This window comes from Nuphar pumila, chromosome 7, assembly GCF_984573655.1.
Source record: "Nuphar pumila chromosome 7, dmNupPumi1.hap1.1, whole genome shotgun sequence".
Lineage (NCBI taxonomy): Eukaryota > Viridiplantae > Streptophyta > Magnoliopsida > Nymphaeales > Nymphaeaceae > Nuphar > Nuphar pumila.
Window position 1 is genome coordinate 43,625,043 of NC_143255.1, and position 9,324 is coordinate 43,634,366.

Genomic DNA, 9,324 nt, shown 5'->3' on the forward strand with positions numbered 1-9,324 from the left:
TTTCGATGTTTTCTTTTCGCAACATCATTTTTCTATGGTATCATGGGACACGATATTTGACGTCTTACACCAATATAATCAAGATACTTGATAAATTTGTGACTTATGAACTCACCACCGCCATCCGATTGAAACACTTTGATTTTTTTTATCAAACTGGCATTCAACATATTTATGAAAGTGAACAAAGCTTTCAGAAAAATTAGACTTTTGCTTCAAATGATATATCCACGTGAACCTTGTGTTGTCATCGATAAAAAAATATAATAGCGATAATTATCGCCAGACAGGATGAGAGTTGGTCCCCCAATATCGGAATACACCTTTTCAAAAGGTTCTTGAGTTATATTATCAGAATCTAAAAATGGTAGGCGACAAGCCTTACTAAGCTAACAACTAGCGCATATGGTGCTTTTATTACTGGGAATAATATCAATGAGTTTGTCTTTATTTAAATATATCACAATACTCATTTAAGGATGTCCAAGCCGCTCATGCCATTTTTCTTTTGAAACCTTTCTAAATCGCGTGGAGAAGAACGCCTCTTGACATCCGCTAAACGCATAGAGACATCTTTTTATACACACCTTGGCCATTATTCTTTCTGTTTTCTTGTTCTTTATAACACATTCAGATGAAAAAAATTAAAAAATATATGGCAAGTCGCTTATTAGTAGGCTGATGGACACAAGATCTTTCTTGAGAGAAGGAATATACAAGACATCTTGTAAAGGAATAAAACCAAAATTTTCCTTAATAATGACACTTCCAATGTGAGTAATGATCATTTTTCTCCATTCCCTACCATCACAAGGTCATTGTCAGTATAAGGTTTCATGTTATGCAATTTATCTGAGTTCTTAGACATGTGTGTTGTGGCTCCAGTATCGACAAACCATTTAGCATCTTGACTTTCGGACATCGTCATTGCAGCCAAAGCCTGAGGCGCATCCTTAGGTTGAAAAGTATGATTGAATAGATTGAAACACTTCAATGCAGAGTGATTTTTCTTGTTACAAATCTGACAAACAACACCTGCTTCCTTTCCTTTCTTTTTGTCATTTTGTAATTGAGATTCACCATTTTTCTTTGAATCATTGAAACTTTTGTTTTGAAAAAAATGTTCTTTGAGTTAAACTTGTAATTATTATTTATGTTCCCTCTTCCCTTACTCGATGCATGTTGCCCATAAAAAGCCATGTGTAGCTGGTTGGACTCATGCATCTTATTTATTTCTTCGTGACTTTGCAATAGATAAATAATTTTCTTATGTGAAGGAATAGGTGGCTTCAACATGGTTTTTACAAACAACTAATATTCAGAACCAAGTCCTTATAACAACCAAAAGATTTTGTTATCATCTTCAATGGGTTTGCCAATGACAGCAAGATCATCATAAATGGATTTAAATTTTTGAATATAGGCATCGGTGGAATCTATACTTTTCTTGATAATAGTCATCATATGCATACGATAAAATTCTCTTTCTTGAGATTCTTGAGCAAAAGTGTCGACCAAGGTCATCTATATTTTTGTCGATGTCTGAAATTCAACAAGTTCGAGAACACTTTCAAATAAGGTTCCAGTGATCCAGCCTTTCAAAAGATGATCCATTTTTTTTACACTGAGTACTGAGGATTTAGAACTTCCTTCAATTCTAAATTAGCATCAACGGTAATATGAATCATTGATAGGCGGCATATGTGTCTTATCGGTAAGAAACCCCTGCATGTCTTGGCTTTTGATTAAAGCCATGATTTTTGTTCTCCACAAGAGGAAATTGGAGTGAGACAACTTCAAGGAGACGAAATTTGACACTATGGGATATGGGTAGATCAACGACTAGGATGCAGGTGAAGCCATGAAAGCGAGATGAGCAAAATCACCTCGATAGCTTTGATACCATAAAGAAAAAAGAAACCAAAGTGAAAGAACGAGACACGAGAAGTACGTGGTTCAGATATGAGAATCCTACGTCCATGGCTAAGAGAAACACACTTGTTATTTTGATATAGGGGCAAACATACACTTATATACAAGAAAGACAAAATCGCCAAAATCAAAGAATGAGGAATCAAATGTGGGATTTCTTTTCCTTAAATTTTGAGATAAGAAATTGCAAATCATGGTAAGTATGATCCTCCATTTATTTAGAATCCCCATGTTGAGCCATCGATCAGTTTCCAATTGATCCGACCTTATCATAATCTTGCAATTATCGATATTATCCATAATTGACTCCTTCATTTGAGGTATCGTTTGTTGATCCCCTTTCATGTTGTGTTTTTTGTCCACAAATGTAGCCACAAATGTAGCTTTATCCCCTATATCACCTCTATCGAACGGTTTGTTGGATTCATTCTTATTGAAAATGCTTTTAGGCATATGGTTGGCGACATAAAACTCCAAGGCTAGAACCCCAGCCTTGGGGCCTATGCTGGTCATTGGCTTGCGCAGGAGGGTGACACCCATGGGAGTTGAATCTTGATCACCCATCTAGCGGCCAACCCACCTTGGGGTTTGAGATCCGCAGTTTAAAACAAGATGTCATAGGGAAAGGTCTTGAGATTATCAACCAAAGCAAAGATGTTGCCATCCTCAACTATGGATTTCCTTCATCAATTCATGAACTAGGAATTCCTCTTTTAGCACATAGACGTGACTCTGTGCCATGTTGGTCTTAGTAACCGTCTACATGGCATAGGAGTGGTGCAAACGGGGTTGAGCTATGTCCCGATTCAAAACTGGTTCTGACCACATTACCAGGTTCGGTCAAGTCACATCCAAACTCGAGTCAAGATTCAGATCAAAATGTCGTTGTGGTTAGTCAGATCCAAGTCAGAATTGGCCATAAATAAATTAAGTTGGAGCTGGGTTAAAACCTGGTATGACCTGCCATTTTTGTCCATTTCAAATGAAAACAAAAATACTTACCCATTTTCTACGGATCCAATACCAGAGAAGGTCCAGGATCCACAGCCCCATCATGTTTTCAAGTTGAAACCAGATTGAGACCCCATTCAAAGTCAGATCTAGTGTTGGGTCAGCCCTGAGTTCATCCATGTCTGACCCGTTTGCAACCCTAACAGTAGGAAGTTTAGGAAGAAAGCAATGTCTTCACCTTATGAAGAAGTTTAAAGCATCTTATGGATTTTCTGATTGTTCTGATCGAATCTCAGAATAAAAAATTATTCCTATTTGAAGTTAATTTGTTTTCTATTTTTGCCAACTTTGTCCTTGTCTTGAGTTTTAGTGGACACTAAGCCATTAAACAACTAAATCCAATAAGATTGTCTGACGAACATTCACTTGACCTGTGATAAGCATGTGCCTTTTACACATTAACTTGGCCTGTGGTAAGCATGTGCCCTTTACACAGTGAAATAACACTCATTACACAACTGTAACACACAGAGCAGCCATGACACTACATCAATAAAAACTTCCTTCTAAGCTAGTATTGTAACCCCCTCGACGATTTTTTGTCAGAAGGGATAAACAAAAAAAATTGACTTGGGGAAACCGCGTTTACGAGAGGGGGGTGAGGTTTATCCTCACCCTGAGGGATATAAAATGCAGCCCTCCATCTCGCAGAGAGAGAGAGAGAGACCTTTTTCTCCTTCTTCATTTCTCCTTTCTTTTCTGGGCAAAGAGGACCGACAACCATGACTGCCGACAAGTTCCTATTAAACGAAAAAAAAGGAAAAGAGATGAAGAGAGAGAGAGGGCCGGCTACTTCCTTTCTATGTCAGCAAAAACAAGGCCAGATAAGAGAAGAATGTTACAGTGTGGAGCCTGTTTGCTATCTGAATATAAATCCCTAGCACAAACAATAGTATATATATAATGATTAAGTACTTTGGAAGGCACCAAATTATTCGAAACTATTAAGCTGAAATCATAAATTCAAGCTTTATCAACTGAAGAAAGGGGTAAGCCCACAGAGTTTACACTGCTAAGACAGCTACCATAAGTATGAAGAGCCAAAGCTGATAGGTCTACGATCTTATTGTCAGTTCCTCCATGTAAATAAAAAAAAAATAATAATCAACTCAATCTGACCACATAGATGTGCCAAGGAAGGTTTGTTTGATAAGGATCAAACCTTGGATTTTGTTTTGACAAGTCAAAAACATTATTTTTTGAGTCATGAAATTTTAGTCCATTGTAGATTGTTCATTTTTTTGAAGCCCTTAAAAAGCACGCTTATGTGTCATAATTACATGATTCAAAACTCATCTCCCACTAAGCATGGTAGATCACATCTATAAGATTTAATTTACAAAAAAAAAAAAAGCTAAAACTTATGATTTTTTGCACAATAGTTCCATATAATTTGGTAACTTCAAAGGCACCAAATATTAACCCATATCTATATAGTGGAACAATTCCTCCACTGTCATCGGACGAGTGCCTGCAGCTGATCGCATCATTTTTTTGCCCAGCGAATTAGGACCGCTACTCATTCCCTTAAACTGACGCTGCAGGCACGTCCGTGTGTGTGATTTTATAGTGGTACTGTACAAACTTATGGTGAAATACAATTTGTTTACACAGGTCTAAGCTCGAGTAGCAAAATCTAACCATTGGACCATCTTTAGCTCCAAAAGAAAAATATGCTAATTTTCAGTTTTCCAGTACCTTTTTTGCATTTCCGACAGTATTAATGTGTTTGGAATGGTCTATTTACTATGAATCACACCCATATCATGTGTTTTGGATGAAGAAAATTATATTTGTACAAAAATTTTAGACAGTTGATTTTCTTAACTTTATAAAAACCCACCCATGTGTTGGAATCGAACACTCCAAGGGCTGATTCGTACAAAATCAAGTACATAGATCACATCTGTTTAAAAATAAAATGCAAAAAGACCAAAAAAACTCATTTGGCTTGTTTGCATTTCTCCATGTATATATAAAAGAGAAAGATAGAGACCTTGAGTTTTTGAACTCTTCCAATAAAATTATAATGACTTTTGGCTTTCTTTCTTTTAGCTTCGACTACAAGAAAAATGTCAATTAGCGACGGATAGTAGCGACGGATAGTAGCGACAGGTGGATCTAAGACATTTGGGAGCCACCTAAAGAAAATGGTAACTCATCAATATATAATATTAATTTTATAAGTATTGTTGCAAACTTGTGTACTAAATCTTTTGTCATTTAACTTCGCAGGAAACAGAAAAAGGAGGCAGTGTATCATATAAGGATGTGTTTGTAGAAACACATAAACGGAAGACCACGGGAGTCTTCGTATCAGATAAGGCGAGAACGACAACGGTATGTATTAATTCTATTAATAATCATTGCAATATATATGCAAGTTATCATAATGTTATCATTAATTATTAATGAATACTTTAAACATTATTTTGTAGGAGGCATATAAGCAACATATGGTAGAGCGATATGGCGATGACGCTACTCAGCATCAATCATTTGATCCTACAGCATGGGTGACTGCAGCAGGTGAACCCCAAAAAGGTCGCGTGTTCGGGTTTGGGAGTAATATGAACACTTCACCAGTTATTGGTTCTTCCAGTTACGGCTCACCGACTTCTTGCGCCGACATAAGCTCCAAGCAGCCGACTATTCTTTCCGGTGATGATGTACGCCAGATCGTTAATGAATCACTGAATAACTACTTTCAATACACTGTCGCCCCCTTTCTCTGAAATGAGATCAAGGCCGCTGTTCTGGATAGGGGATCTTCGATTCCAGGTCCCTCTCAGGTATAATCACATATTCAGTTTTTTGTCTGCCTTAGAACACATATGAGCATAATCGAATCACATATATAACTTTTTGCCTGCCTAAGAACACATATGAGCATGTTATAATCACATATTCAGTTTTTTGACTGCCTTAGAGCACATATGAGCATGCTATAATAACATATAGAGTTTTTTTATTGCCTTAGAGCACATATGAGCATGCTATAATCACATATAAAGTTTTTTTGCCTGCCTAAGAACACATATGAGCATGATAGAATCACATATAAAGTTTTTTTTACTGCATTAGAACACATATGAGCATGCTATAATCACATATTCAGTTTTTTGACTGCCTAAGAACACATATGAGCATATTATAATCACATATTCAGTTTTTTGACTGCCTTAGCACACATATGAGCATGCTATAATAACATATAGAGTTTTTTTACTGCCTTAGAACACATATGAACATGCTATATATCATTTATGATAGAATCACATATAATTTTTTTTGCTTTGCCTGCCTTAGAGCACATATGAGCATGCTATAATCACATATTCAATTTTTTGACTGCCTTAGCACACATACGAGCATGATCGAATCACATATATAGTTTTTTGCCTACCTTAAAGCACATCTGAGCATGGTAGAATCACATATAGAGTTTTTCTAGATGCCTTAGAACACATATGAACATGCTATAATCACATATTCAATTTTTTGACTGCCATAGCACACATATGAGCATGATAGAATCACACATATATATATATATATATACACATATATATATATAACTTTTTGTCTGCCTTAGAGCACATATGAGCATGATAGAATCACATATAGAGTTTTTTTATTGCCTTAGATCACACATGAGCACATGATAGAATCACATATAGTGTGTAATTTATTTCATTATATTTTGTTTATCAATACTGACTGTTCTTTTCTTGTGTAGGCTGCTAGCGATAATCAGCGTAGTGGAGCTGAAGGGACAGATAAAGACAATGAACAAGAAGACGCACAAAATCTTGGCGATGATTAGAGGACTGTGTTGAAGAAGTTCTATTTTTTTATGTTTCCTAATTGTAATTGTTGAATTGTAAATAATTAAACTTGTTAATTTTAAGGTGGAACGATTAATTGTTGTAGATTCTTGTTATATGAAATTTTTTGTGTGGTTTGTTTTTTATTTACAGGAAATATAAATTGTACAGTTCTCGGTATTTAATTTTCAAATAAATTTTTTTAATTTTTTTTTCGTGTTTGCGACGGAACCATCCGTCGCTATTCATATTAATCTAGCGACGGCATAGCGACGGAAGTAAATCCGTCGCCAAGCCGTGGTCGCCGTTTAGTACCGGCGGATTGGCGACGGAATTTAGCGCTCGTTAGTCCGTCGCAATTAGCGACGGACCGGGCGACAGAATAATTCCGTCGCCAGTTAGCGTCGAAATATTCGCGACGTAAGCATACTGTCGCCTCGTTGTCGCTAATCCGTCGCTAACATGGGTAGCGACGGAATGTGGTCGTCGCTAATCTACTGCTTTGTTGTAGTGTTCAACGCCAAGCCTGCATTTCAATGGTTGGATTTGCCTTCGTGTCATGGTGGTGACTTCAATGGCATCCTTACTTTGGAGGATGCAAATAATGTGCAGTGGATCACACATGGAATGCACAATTTTGGAAAATTTTAAGAGAAAGGGTGGGAGGTACACTTGGTCTAGTAAAAGGAACCCCCGGACTGCATAAACTAGATAGGTTCATCTAGTCTCCTTTTTTGCAGGATCACCATGATATTCTTGCTCTGATGGACCCTCGTACTATATCCGACCATGCAACATCACCCTTAGAATGAGAAAAATGATCTAATATTTTGAAGGAGTTAAAACTTGAGCTCTGGTGGCTTAGGGAGGAAGGTTTTTGTGATTTGAAGTAATGGTGGTCAGCGGATTTGAATGGCAATTAGGTGGTCATTCATATTGCAAAGAAAATTGAATTATTGAGGACCAAGATAACAACTAGGTTCATCAATGAGTGAGGTCAGACCAAATTTGAGCTTATTTCTTCATGGGAAGAAGAGCGCAGGATCCTATGGGACACAAGTTTTCACAGGAAATGGCTCACGAAGTATCCTTGGAACAAGAAAATTTGGTAGCTAATTAAGATTAAAGAGTGGCATCTACGTGAAGAGATTAGATGAAAACAAAGGAGCAGTCTAATGGCATCAGCATGGGGATGCGAACACCACATACTTCCACTCCTATGCTTCGTCGAGGCATAGAATCAACTTCATCCCGGCTATTTCTATCTATGGAGGTAACTGAGTTCTTTAAAGATCATTTTTGTGTTACAATGGCTTCCACTCATTGTTTGTGGGACTTTTGCCTTCCTGTTCTTCTTATGGAAGATAGAGCTTTCATTGAGAGGTCTTTCTTGAAGGAGGAAGTTAAAGAGGTGGTTTGTGCTCTTCTTACTTATAAAGCTCTTGGGTTAGATGGTTTTTTATTGAGTTTTTTTGTACCATCTAGAGTCTATGAGGAGAATTTCATGCAAATGATGGCGCAGTTCTATGAATTTGCGAAGCTTCCCAGGATGCTTTGCAAAACCTTGATGATCCTCATTCCTAAGGATAGTGACACTGATGACATTGGCTAGTTGACACATTTCTTTGCTTGGTTGTGTATACAAGGTTATATCCAAAGCTTTAGCAGAGATTGAAAGTGGTCATTCATAAAATTGCCTCCCATGTGCAATGCACCTTTATTCCAGGTAGGCGTATTCATGAAAGTGTGGTGCTGGCTCACGAAGCCTTACACCATATTCATCTCACGAAGAAGTTTGCCTTCGTCTTTAAGTTGATTTATCAAAGGAATTCCTCTGTCTGGTAGCACTTCATTTAGTCATCTCTTATATGCTAATGATCTTATTTTTTAGAGGCAATGCTGCAAAATATGCAATGTTTTTGGTTGGTGTTACCAATGTTTCTTGGCCATTTCTGGGTTAAAGATTAACAAGAGCAAGAGCTAGTTTCTTCTTTTTCATGTTGATGGAGGGACATGCTCTGCTGCACCTATTATATTTGGATGTGAATGAAGCTACTTATCATTGCATTATTTGGGGATCCCACTTCATATTGTTGTGACCAAGAATTCGCATTGATCCAAGGTGGAGAATCAGGTCACTAAAAGAATAGATAGTTGGTTTGAATGTTCACTTGCGGCCCAAGAAGGCTTGTCCTAGTGCAACATATTTTAGTGACCATTGCGTCGCATGTAATGCAGATTCTTAATATGCTCGCTAGTGTGTAAAAAAGAATGAGAAAGGTGTTTAAAATTTTTATTTGGGGCGGATATGAGGCAAGGAAGGCCCCTCACCTTGTTTTGTGCGATCTCATTACCTAACCTTTGATCTTGGGGATTTGGGCATCAAGGAAAAGATATTGAAGACTTTTCAAATTAAATGGCTATGGTCTTTGTGTGGAGGAAAAAGAATGAGCCATCGTCATGAGAACTAAATACAGGCTGCACGGATGGCCTTGGAGTTGGTCCTCCAACTCTAAATGGAGGTCAGGTTTTGGAATTTGGAAAGTATGGTGTA

At 37.3% G+C, this 9,324-nt stretch overlaps 1 long non-coding RNA gene across 1 annotated transcript; it reads left to right on the forward strand.

Annotated features, from left to right (window-relative positions):
• The first annotated feature begins 5,493 nt into the window (after positions 1 to 5,493).
• On the forward strand, positions 5,494 to 6,893 carry LOC149832095 (uncharacterized). Its single transcript, XR_016433076.1, has 2 exons — positions 5,494 to 5,735; positions 6,683 to 6,893. It is a non-coding gene; the product is annotated as an uncharacterized LOC149832095 (long non-coding RNA).
• Positions 6,894 to 9,324: the final 2,431 nt, after the last annotated feature.